Consider the following 12648-nt stretch of genomic DNA (forward strand, 5'->3'; position numbering starts at 1 on the left):
ACATTAAATTTCATAAATTGTCATGAAAAATACATTAAATTTTATATACATGTACACAGATATATATTTTTTATATATAGTAATATAAATACATTAAATTTATAATGTCTTGAGATTAAGTTCAAATGGTGTAAGTTACACTTAAAATTTAATGAAATTTAAGAACATTTCTACAGTGTATGATTTCCGTCATTTCTCCGGAGGATTTTGATGCAGTTGCGGGGTGTCATCGGGGCGAGGAAGATGTGTTGCGGCGAAGATTATTATTTAAACTACTCTCTCGAAGACACAAAGGGTTAATAGGTTGTGAGTGTACGATTCGCGCGTGCTTCCCCGCCGAGGAGAAGCCGAGCGGTGCCGAGCGATACCGAGCGGTGCCGAGCGGCTGCTCGGCACTCGGCAGCTCCCGCGGTCCGCGACTGTAGTTCCGACGTCCGACAGTCATCTCGCGCGCGTCGTGCTGTGCGGGTCGTTTCCGTGCCGTTCGTTCGTCCTGTGAGGTGAACTCCGAGTCGTCTCTCCCGAAAGTAACATCTTGCTCTCCAGCTTGCTGCTCCAGCAGTTCGATACTCGTTCATCCGTGGATCTCCTGGATCCGCCGACTCTCCGCTAAGATTTCAGGTGAGCCTCGCGTTAAATTGATCCGGCAAAGGAAATTATACGATCACTCGGAGCGCGAATCCGTGAGCCATCCGTGGACGTTGGAATACGTCAGCTCGGTTTTTATAAATCGCCGCAGGTCGCGACAATACTGCTTTCGCTCTGATACTGTAAGGTAATTATACGAGAAATTGGGATCGCTGATTGAAGCTCCTGCGTCAATTCTGGTTCGGAATTATAATTGGGGTAGAAAACGCGGTGTGGAGAACGTGATGAAATTATTTTAATTTCACACAGTTGTAAAAAAAAAATACTTGACGGAAAAAGTTGTGATGACTGAACGGAAACAGAGAGAGCTTGTATTTATTTTCTAAACTGATTGCGAGAATTTTTAAATTTACACGTGAGAAAAAAATAGATTCGATACGCGTTAACTGACAATGAGGGGACTTTTCCCTAAATAATTACCATGATTTTTTGACACTTCACACAAAGAAATAATAAAAAATATTTTAAAGGAATAATAAATAATAGTAGGATTTTTGTGTAATATGATTTTGTTATGTCCGAAACTTTTACAGGATTGCCATACAATTGAAAATCAGGGAAATCAGGAAAAAATCAGAGTATTTTGCAAAATTTTCTGGCAAATTAAAATTCTTGGCTTTATAGAAGTTTAATAAATTTCGACTGAACAATTAAATGTAAACAGTTTCAGCATTAATAGTAATTTACATTGCTATGTTAAATTACTCTCTTAACAAAATATTTCCAAATCAGGAAAAAATGCAAAAAAAATTTAATGAAAGCATTAAGAAAAATTGTACAATGTATCCAGAAATGAAGGAAAAATTATGGAATTTTAGGGCGAGGAATTTTTAGCAAACCTGATCTAATCTTTATTAAATATTATTTAATGCGTATTAATATAGCATCGGTAATAGTTTAGTTTCTTCCGATTTCTTTTTGGAGCCACAATTTTTATTTTTGTAATTATGATTCTTGTTAAATTAAATTTAAGTAACGCATACGGCGTTTCTCTCTTTCTCTAACTTTTAAAAAATGTGTCGGAGAAAAACTCTGTTATTAACCTGCTTATTTCTCTTACCTATTCGGCAAATGTTAGAAGAATATCCTAAATCGCATCGCATATACGGCTTGTAGTGACAATTGTTATTATAACCGCTGCTGCGGAATGTTTTGCGACTCGAATGTTTACGACCTTGTAAAATTCTTGGAATTCTTGCGCGGGAGTCGCGAGTATGAAATACCGAAATCCTGCTCTCTTTTCTCTGTCTTTCTCTCTACTATCCTTTGGTTTTTAACTTTGTTTTTATACAATTTATAGTTTTTATTTTTATATTTTATTTGTACTATCTTTGTCGTGTTATTTTCGTTGTTTGTATATTTTCATTCTTTTACTGTCCATTTTATTTTCTCAGAGAGAAAATGCCTTGGAATAGTAATAAACGCCTTTATCTATCTATCTCTCGTTCTTTTTCTTTTTATTCGCTATTCCTCTGTTTTCTATCTTTGCTTCTATAGAGTTTAATTTAATTAAACTAATAATTGTTATTTTTATATTTTACTTACTTGTATTACTCTCTTCCTTTTGTACTATTTTTGCTATTCGATATATTTTTATTTTTCTGCTTTTCTTTTCACTTGTATGTTCTTAGAAGATGTTCTTATTTATGAACAGCACTAATAAAGCTTTTATTTATCTCTTTTTCGCTCTCTTTTTTTCAGTCTGCCATCTTTTACAAGTGGAAATTAGATCGATGAGATTATAATATTCGGGTCAATTCTAAGCAGAATCGTAAGACTCGTAACGTATAAAATCTCGTAAAATTTGTAAAGAACTTATGAGTATAGTATTCTAATTTTATGCGCACGTATTATAAGACGTACGATTAATATTCGTAAATATCTACGATTTCTTGTAAATTTTTATCGGCTAAGAAGCTGTCTGTAAAAATATTGCATAAGCACTTAAAAATTCTTACAAGAATATGTTACGAGCCTCACGATTTTGCTTAGAATCTTAAGTTAGGTGAAAGAAAGAATTCTATTTCAGGTCGAAGCTTGCTGCTTAATAACATTCGCATTCAAATTTGCAAATACATTTTTCAGAATACATTTTATAAACTGCCCATCGATTCGGTTTGTCGGACTTGAAACGTATTCGATTGTGTACGTTCATCGTTTCTCTCTCTCTCTCTCTCTCTCTCACTCGCTCACTCACTCACTCACTGTCCTTCTCTTTGAGCGCGAAAAAAAAAATGCGTTAAATTTAGAAGTCCTGTAAAAAAGTGAACGAATTGTACGCACGAAATATCTTATATCGACGAAGGAGTTCGTCGATGCCCGGATATTTGCCAAGTCATGCCGGCGCTGCAAAACTAACGAGTACGGAAATACATATTTCCGTGAGATACATCGGAAAATTGGAAATTGCGTAAAATGTAAATTGGACGGAAAAATATCTCGGAGGTGGATTCTCGTAAATATCAAGAAACTCGTTATTTTCTTATATGCAAGCGAAAAAAACTGTAAAATTAAAATACAAAAGAGAAAAAGAGAGGGAGGGAGGGGGAGAGAGAAAGAAAGATTTACATTCGAGAAAAGTTTCGATTACAATGGAAAACGTGTATTAGCTCGCAGATCGAGTGGAAGGATTAAAAGGTTGGGAAAGATTGGAGGAATCGCAAAACTACGCGTCGAGGATTCCGCTCGGATAATTATAATTATAATACTCGTGAGGAAATCGATGACGCATTTTCTCGGACCGACATCATCGTCATCTTGAGAGAATGAATATTTCATCTCTCGAACGTCCCGTCCCGCCTGAATGAGACTGCAAGAGGGACATATTAAATTATGAATATTTCATCGACGGAAATCATCCGCGAGCGATTCCGCGTCGCCGATGGAACTCTAACCTTGGAGGATTTTCTCTACCTCGTTCTTTCCTCTTTTTTTTCTCCTGCCTCTTCTATTTCATCGCGCATTTCTCTTAAAGTCGAACGCGCAAAATGACTGGCCCATTTTGCCATTATCGAAACGGCAAAAAGAAAGAAAGAGAGAAAAAGGGAGAAATGTATAAGCGTGAGACCGAGTATTGAACGGTGCCAAATGTTCTGCTGCAAATCAGAATTTATGTCCCGACAGATAATTCACGAATCGGGACCGGCACGTTCATTGCAGCTCGTAATTCGTTGTTAACTCTTTACTGCGTGTGATTTCTGTCACGATGTAAATTTCCTTCTCTTTGACCCTGCCATCCTCGATGTATCGTAGCTTCATCTTCATTTGCGACATGTAATTTTATAGCCGGTCAGTTGCTCTATTGGTTTAACGAATACAAGATTCATTAAGAAATATACTGACAGAAAAATGTTTGCTATTTGTGAGTGATGATGTATAATGGCAAAATAATTATAATTAGAAGTTTCATTTCTATAATTATCATTGCTATTGTAATGCTAATAATTGTTATTATATATATATATTTATATTTCTATCAAACACATAATTATGAATATATTTATTATTATTATATTTATGCTTTGATCAAGAAATATATACATAGTTGGCATCGAAAATGATTATAAGTTGTATGATAAAATAATTATGGTTAGGAATTCTGTTTTTTATAGTCATCACTGCTATAATGTTATAATAATAAAAATAATTTATAAAAAAAGTATACAGTTGGCTCCGGAAATGATTATAAAATACATAATTAACGGTAACGGCGACCATTTTCCTTCTGTCTGAATTGAAATGTATATATAGAATCATGAGTTATTTTGAAAATCAAATAACTAACTAAAATATAGTCGATGTTATTGTTATTTGAAATACAAAATGCTTGCATATCCTGAATTTCACTGCAGAGTATGGATTATAGATTTACAAAAATCCTTTTTCAAATTCGAACCTTTCCATCGTTTTTGTTTTAATTCTTTTAATGAGATTAATTTAATACCTTGAACGCGGACTTAACGCTATATCCACACTCTGAATTGATTTACGTTTCGGAAATGGAATTTATAAATTGTATTGCTATATGAAAATCAGAGCTACATGCGATTACGAATTCCGGGAAATAGAAGCTATCGCAAAAATCCTGCTTTCCTGTCGGAAGTGAAATGGTACACAAAGAAAGATGATGGTTAAAGAATAGTTTTCTTCCTCTCATTATTGCAATGAATATCGGCGCTGCACCCATTCGTTTTTGCAGTCCCGCTTTTTTTGCGTTCGAAGGTTAATTAACGTCCCTGAGGATTTTCTTTGACGGTGCAGGATAAGGGAACGTCATCGATGGCTAAATAAAGCAAAAGGGCGGGGCCCTTTGAGGCGATAATTAAAGCTACGATGTAAGAGAGGAAGGGAACGGGAAGAGCACAAGTGGAAAGGGGGAGGGGTTGGTGGAGGGTGGGCTTTGAAAGCCAAGGATGTTTTAGTTCGCGGAGAAAAGAAAGAGATAAAACAGCTGCTTTCGAGGTGCGTGTGCGCCTTTTTTTTTCGCGCCAATTTACTGCTCGTGGAATCTCGTTTATACATAGAACTAGTTCTATTACCTTCCCCGTCTCTCTCGCTGACCTTGAAAAAGGAAAAATATTGCGTTGCTAATAAACTTGCTCTCGATATTGCACGCGTGTGCAATCATTAACACGCTTCTTCTGCAAAATATATTGGAAAGAGGATGAACGTTATGGATTCTTCGACGATCTTCCGACAATTTTCCAACCGCGAACTTTAAAAATGTCAAACACTTTGATGATTTAAACGATAAACGAAGAAACGAAAATTATAATATTGCTCTTTTACTTCGAAAACTTAATCACTTAAGAAAAAACAATCCAATCACAAAGAGGACCTTAATGATACTAGGATCTAAATACAAATTTTTGCAAATATATTTCAATTTCAAATTTGCTAAAATTTGATATTTATTTAGCACTAAAATTCTGACTGAAATTAAGATTATTACTATTAATTGATTTATTTTCGTCGGTTTCATTTCTAAAAAAATTAAATTTCTCAAAAGAAAAAATCAGGGAGAATCTATTTTTCAGACACTATTTTTTGCAATTTTCAGAAACTATTTTTCATAGAAAATTATTAACTAAATCAGATAATAGCGAGAAGAATATATTCTTAAAGTGATCAATCCTAGTAGCATAATTTATTGGTACAATATTAGCATAATATTGGTTCAATATTGGCTTAATTATATTCTCAATGTTTAGCTAATGTATCACCAATAAATTGCTCTTACGGAAATATCCTTTTTGTCCTTCTTGTTTTATAATTCTTAAAAAAAAAAAATCACCGTCTTGGAGTTGAAATAATTTTGATGATTGTTTTATGAAATTAAATTAGTTCGCTTCTAATAGAATAATGTTTATATAATAAAAAAACTTTGAATTTATACTGGAAACGGTTCATACAAGTCCTTAAAATTTTATGTTGAATTTTTAACGTATTAATTGATGTTTAACATTTCTTAGTGTCAAAATTATGATGTATAAGTGAGTGAATAAATAAAATAAAAATAATACGTTTTAAAAAGTAAATTCCAAGTCGAATAAATAAAATACATGTTAATTCAACATATATAATATATATAAATATGAATTTTACTGAAAAATATGCTTCCACAGATTGCTTACAAATTGTGTCAGTATTATATTTATCATGTTAACCTTTTTACATAATATTTGTTATTTATTAACATATTCTTTCGTTAAATTAGTACAAAAATTTGAGAGTAGACCGTTTAGGACACATTTATGAAATGTGTTAAATTTACAAATTTTCCAAATGTGTATTCAACTCATTCATAATAATTCGAAAATCAGTCTTTTTTAGTTGTCTCGCTATTGAAGTAACGAAGCGATATATAACATAAAGTTTTGCGGGTGTCTTGAAATGATTTTCGATTTTTTAAATTTTCGCCAGTGAAAAGGTCTCGCTACACGATTCCCCTTTTCAACGCGAGATCCTCTCGAGAACGCGCCTGCTGAGAATTGCTGGGATTCATTCACGAGATCATATTGAAATTGCGACTGCCAAGGAATGCCGTTCTGTCCGGTGATTCTGTTGTAACGGTTATGAAACGGTCCCGATGTCCTGCGGGCAAGAATTCTTGGTTACACCTGTGGCACGTAGGCGTAGGCCGTGTTATATATGATAATAAGGCGTCGTGTTAATACCGACGTATACGGATTTATCTGCTATTTTCCTTTCCTTTTTCTCTCTAACATTGTGAAGCAGTAAGTTTCAGAATCGTTGATCCATAAAATGGAGCAACAATTCTTTTCGAAGAACAGATAAGGATAAAGAATACAAATACAATCGATTCAGGAGTAGATGAAAAATTAGATCAGGTCGAGTTTTAGAACATTTTATCATAATTTTTTTAAATATTATTGAATATGGATATCCTGATAATATTTAAATTAAATGAATAGAGATATATATAATTCATTTGATATATAATATTTGAAAATTTTATTTTAAACTTATAATAAAAGTTTAAAATTTTTCAGGACGAATAACGATAGATATTTTAAACAGCAGACATATTTTTTTGTAAAATTGGAGTGTCTTTTTTATTAATAATAATCGTTTGCACAATTTTGAATTCTCTGAAGTATTTCGCGAAAAGATGTACTTCCATGCGTTTTAATTCATTCATTATCACGTTTTATTTATTAAAACGTTAAAGGACTGTTTAATTAATGATGTATTCCTTAATTACTATTACTTGTCTATTTTATAACGCGTACAGTTTACGCAAATATCGATAAGTCAGTTCGGAGAGAGCAGAATTAAATTCCACAGGAAAAAGAGATGGAAGATGAGGAAGGGAGAATGGAAGAGGCGTGAGAGGGTATGGGTTGTCGACCGCTCTAATAAACATATTCACGCCGGTGATGTAACAATATGGATCTCGTAACGAAGAAAGTAACGCCAAGCGGTGCAAGTCCGATGCACCGATGCACGTGATTGATAGCACGTCATTCGAGCCGGCGGTTTCGAACACGATTTCGACAAACAATGATTATAGTTGAGAGTATTCATATTTAGTAGGAGGCGTGTATTTATCCATTAATCTGTTTGACTTCCTGCCAGTGTGTTTATAATTAACTGAATTAATTATTAAATTAACGTAATTTATAACTATAATACACATACGCAGCGTAATACGTACACTGAAGAATGTATCTAGGTATAATATATATTAATGTATTATTTTACATATTATTAATTCATTTCGTTGTTATTTCCTAGTTTAATAAATATCGCTTATTTATTGCAACAACGACTGAAAAGTTGTTACTCTGAAGTTATCATGAGAAAAGAACGAAGATATAAAGGAAAAAAAAAATATATATATATATAAAGAATATATTTTTATTTTTCTATAGAGAAAGAATGATTTTGCTGTAGTATTTAAAAATTTAGCCAGATGCTATAAATCATTTTTTGGATTATCGAAATTATTATGTACGACGCTCAAAAACGCTCAAAAATAGTAAATAATGTTGCAAAGAGTTTTGACATTCTAACAATCAGCTTGGGCGTCCTATATAATTATTTTAATAGTTTAACAGAATTAATTTTCTTGCACTGGAAAAAATTTCTGGTTGTATAGCAATTTTTTTGATAAAATCTACTAGAATTCTTATTTTTATCAGAGTAATTATATTAATCAGAATTCTAGTTATCTCAAATAGAATTCTAATAGATTTTGTCAGAAAATTCTGATTCGTCCATTTTCCACCATATTTAATCCAACCAGATTATTTTTCTCAGTGTGTGAAAACGTGTTTTTGGGTGTTCGAAAAGTATCAGAATCCTTTAGTGTTTGGGAAATTAATAATTTTCGAAAGAAATGTTTCGAAACAAAAGTTGTAAGGTTTAAAAACATCTATTTACTGGTCTTATTAGTTTGACCCTAGGTTTTCAAAATGGAGAGCATTTTAAAAACTTGTAAATATGTATTTATTTTGAAATATAATTTCTTAAAATATGTTAATTTCAAAATACGTTAATTTTAAAATACTACTTTTATCTTACAGCTTTTGTTTGCCGATTGCGGGCGGATCAGAGACACTCTATATATATATATATATATATATATATATATCTATAAGAATTTGGTGCAAGCGTTTTCAGAAAATCTCACTTTTTACATTTACAACCAAATGGTTGTATCTCACTTTGAATCTTTCAATCCATTAGTAGACTGTATGTGGAGTGAGGGACGTGTTAAAGTTATTGAAGAACATTATATTGCTGATGAAGATATCACTCAAAAGTGAATCGAAACGTTCGAATTCCGAGTATAACAATTACTCTTGCTTAAGTATTGAAATTACATTTTAAAATTAATCGTGCTCTGGTTATCTAAATTTCTCTCATTGCGAATTATTTTTAAATCTGCATCTAGCTAACGTTTTACTTTAGCAAAATCGTTTTTTGTAATGTTCTATACAATCACCAAAATTATATTTCAAAATATAATAAAATTGTAACGATTTAAAACGTTCAGATGCATTTTTTGGAAAACTTTGTTTTTTTTTTTTTTTGTTGTATCGTTGTAACAAATGAGTGATATGATTCAACGAGCTAACAGTGCTTGTCATGCGCTTCAGTTTGCTGTCCTGATTTATTTATGGTTATTTACTCGCTTTATCTGCTCGCAGCCGCTCATTTCCAATCTCTGCCGCCAAGAATGATCGGATATTGATACTTCGATATTAGCAATCGAGTGCGAGCGCGGGATATCGATATTTTAAAGCATCCCTAGTCACGTCCGCCTGTTAAATTCGCGAAAGTTTGCAGAGCGCGTCGGTGATTAGAGAGATTAAAGGGAAACATTTTATCGTAAACGATTCGAGAGAATTTAATTCGCTTGAAAGCTTTCGGGGTGAGCGAGCGTTTGCAAAGTTGCATCGGCGAAATTCGCGACCGAAAGAGAGAGAGAGAGAGAGAATGAGATGGAAAGCAACGTTTTCGATAGGCCACGTTGAATTTTGCGGCGCTTTCACCGTTTAATCGAATCTTCTGCTACGTATTGAGATCGCGGATCGAACACGCGCCGCATCGATCGGCGTGATTTAACAAATCGAACGAGCGAGCGCAACTCGCCGTTACTCGCAACATTTCGTTCATCGAATCACGTTATCGTTTGATTACACATTTCGAATGGATTGATAATTTTGGCGGCGGAGAACCGTCCCGCTGTGTTCCGGCAACTTTTTTATTCGCTCCCGATTTTTTTTTTTTTTTTTTTAAATATATCTGGCGAAATTTAATTAAAAATGACGTGTTCCTTGATTACGTAGAGTTTGAAGATATTCCCTCTTCTTTCTCCTCCTCTTTTTCTTTCTCCATCGATACTAATTTAATGTAAAACGTGAAAAATAAACGGGGCAACAAACTGCCAAATTACTCGGGCCGTCGAGATTATTGATAAATTTTAAACAGCCCGGGCGAACTTTGTGAATTCGGAGTCGCACGGATTAATTTATGAAACGTCAATTTATTAATTAAGCACGCTCGGCCGGGCACGGTGAGTCGAGCAGCCGCTTTATTATTAATCGGTCTATTATGTTACATACGCCCGCGGAGGTGCGGCAATTGATATTTCGTTTGCAGTCGTCGATTCACTCTTTCGTATTTCGCATTTCGCACGTGACACTCTCACAATCGCCGCTCGTTCTCGTCGTGACGTCAACCGTCCGGTGCAATTGCAATTATTTGCGGCCTTTTACCTTTCGCGTCTGTGTACCTTGTTAAAATACACCCCGAATTCGTTCGGAGCGTTGCAAATTACGCGTAAAACGCGCGCGCCAATTTTTCTTAATACATCATAAGTTCGGTGATATTTTTTTTTCTCACTCCCAATTTTTCAGACACACCGTTGAGTAGAGATCCGTCTGTTTCTGTCAGAGACACGCGCGTTGAGTAATGCGTTATCGAATCGTCAGTCGCACTTGCGATCATTTAGAAAAATGTCCGTATTTTCCCGTGTTGAAACTTTGACATTCTTAAGGTATAATAGTTTGAACATAATTAAATATTCTACAATATAAATTAGGAAAATAATTACATTATTAACTCTCTATTTTAACTTTCCTACTACATTTTCAAGCACATGCAACTCCAAGAGAAGTAATATGGGTTATTAATGATTTAGATTACAATCTTAGTTTTTGTTTTAAATGTGTAATTAGAAGGGACTTTTTGAATCCGTGATTAGGATTATATTATATATTTATAATTTTTACTTTTAACATTGAGAATGGAAATATTTGTTTTTCATGTATATTGTAAAATATTTATATTTATGGTAGCAAATAATAACTTGCTTTTGCTTTTAGCCCTTTTTCATTATACAAATTTGATTTTATTCAATTGAGCGTCTTTTTACGATTTTTAAATTTTAACATTACCTTATTACGTTGAACCTTATTGTTAGATGTTTCACAATTAGAAAAAAAATCGTACATAGAAAAAACAACTTTGAAGTATATAAAAATTTAATTAGATATAAAAATTTTGTTGGATCATCAAAATAATCATGTAGAATGTTTAAACGTTGATGACAATGCTGCAAAAAAATATTAACATTACTTGCAACCAGGTGAAACGTTTTACGTAATTATTTTGATGGTCCAAACAACTATTTTCAAATTTGTATCTAGCTAAATTTTTAGATACTTCAGCAAAATCGTTCCTGCACTGAAAAAAAATATAGTTAATTTTAATAAATATTTAATTCAATACTGCCAACTAAACATTTACTTACAGTAAGTAAATATTTGTTCAATAAAAAAAAATGATTGTTAAATCAAATTAACATTTCTTATATCAAATATATCTTTATATTTAATAAATATTTAGTTGGCAGCATTCAACTAAATATTTATTAAAATTGACTATATTTTGTGTATATGTGTGTGTGTATGTGTGTGTGTGTGTGTGTGTGTGTGTGTGTGTGTGTGTGTGTGTGTGTGTGTGTGTGTGTGTATGTATGTATCTAAACATTATGTTGGTGATTATACGATTTGCTTAGGGAGGAAATTTAAATGCAAATTTATTGATACTCTCGTAATTATATTTTTATAAGTAATTAACAAGAAAGATTTAATTCGTTCCTGGATTATCGATCCGTGAACAACTTTAACGCGCGGTTTGTAGATCTACGTCGAGAGATAAAAGCGGCGAAGTTATGCGGCTCTCCTGTAACCGCTCGCGCATACCGGGTGTCCTTGCGGAATGAAAGTACTTGGGAAACGTGACCTCTCCCGTTTGTATGAGTAATGCCTATGCCTATGCCTGTGCCTAGCCTGTGCTTAGCCTAAGCGTCGTTTCGAGATTCCAGCCGACTGGTCACAATCGAACGAGGAATGCGCTTTTCTATTAGTGATCATTATCATAAAAACATACTAACAGATAAATAGCTAGGTGGATATGCGTAGAGAAATGCCATTGGAGATCAAAGACGTGCGAGAGAATTCGCGAATTTGCCTATTTTTAAAATTCATAATTCTGGAAAGTTATGGATCCATATATTATTTCATTTAAAGAGAAAGATATAATTGTAAAAGTGACAGTTACAGGTTTTATATTAGTTTAGGTTGTACATTAGCATTTTTCTATTTAACTATGTATATATTAATTTTACATATATTTATATAATTGTCATCTTTTATATACAGTTGCCGTTACTTACGTTTTTTCTGGATGTAATATTAATTTGATGAAACATTAATTTAAGGCGATAGCAATTTGAATATTATTGTAGTTATATATTAACTATTACTATTTTATAATGATTTTTTATTCATTTTTTGTTACTTATTTTATTATTATCAATGTGGAAAATACGAAAAAAACTTTTAACATTCGTTTCTAATGTACTTTAACTTTAATCTCGGTTCAACTAATTCTTTATCTTTTTCTAATTTCAATGCAAGAATTAGAAAAAGATGAAGAGTAAGTTGAATGAGAGATTGAAGTTGA

At 33.0% G+C, this 12648-nt stretch overlaps 1 protein-coding gene across 2 annotated transcripts in view; it reads left to right on the forward strand.

Annotated features, from left to right (window-relative positions):
* The first annotated feature begins 465 nt into the window (after window positions 1-465).
* The window catches only part of LOC108687265, a 112032-nt gene continuing 99849 nt past the window's right edge, over window positions 466-12648 (forward strand). For both annotated transcript variants that reach the window (XM_018192952.1, XM_018192953.1), the window contains exon 1: window positions 466-621. The gene's annotated coding sequence lies outside the window, so the exon portion shown is untranslated. The remainder of the gene's footprint in view (window positions 622-12648) is intronic.

The sequence above is a fragment of the Atta colombica genome, unplaced genomic scaffold, assembly GCF_001594045.1.
Source record: "Atta colombica isolate Treedump-2 unplaced genomic scaffold, Acol1.0 scaffold203, whole genome shotgun sequence".
NCBI classification, from domain to species: domain Eukaryota; kingdom Metazoa; phylum Arthropoda; class Insecta; order Hymenoptera; family Formicidae; genus Atta; species Atta colombica.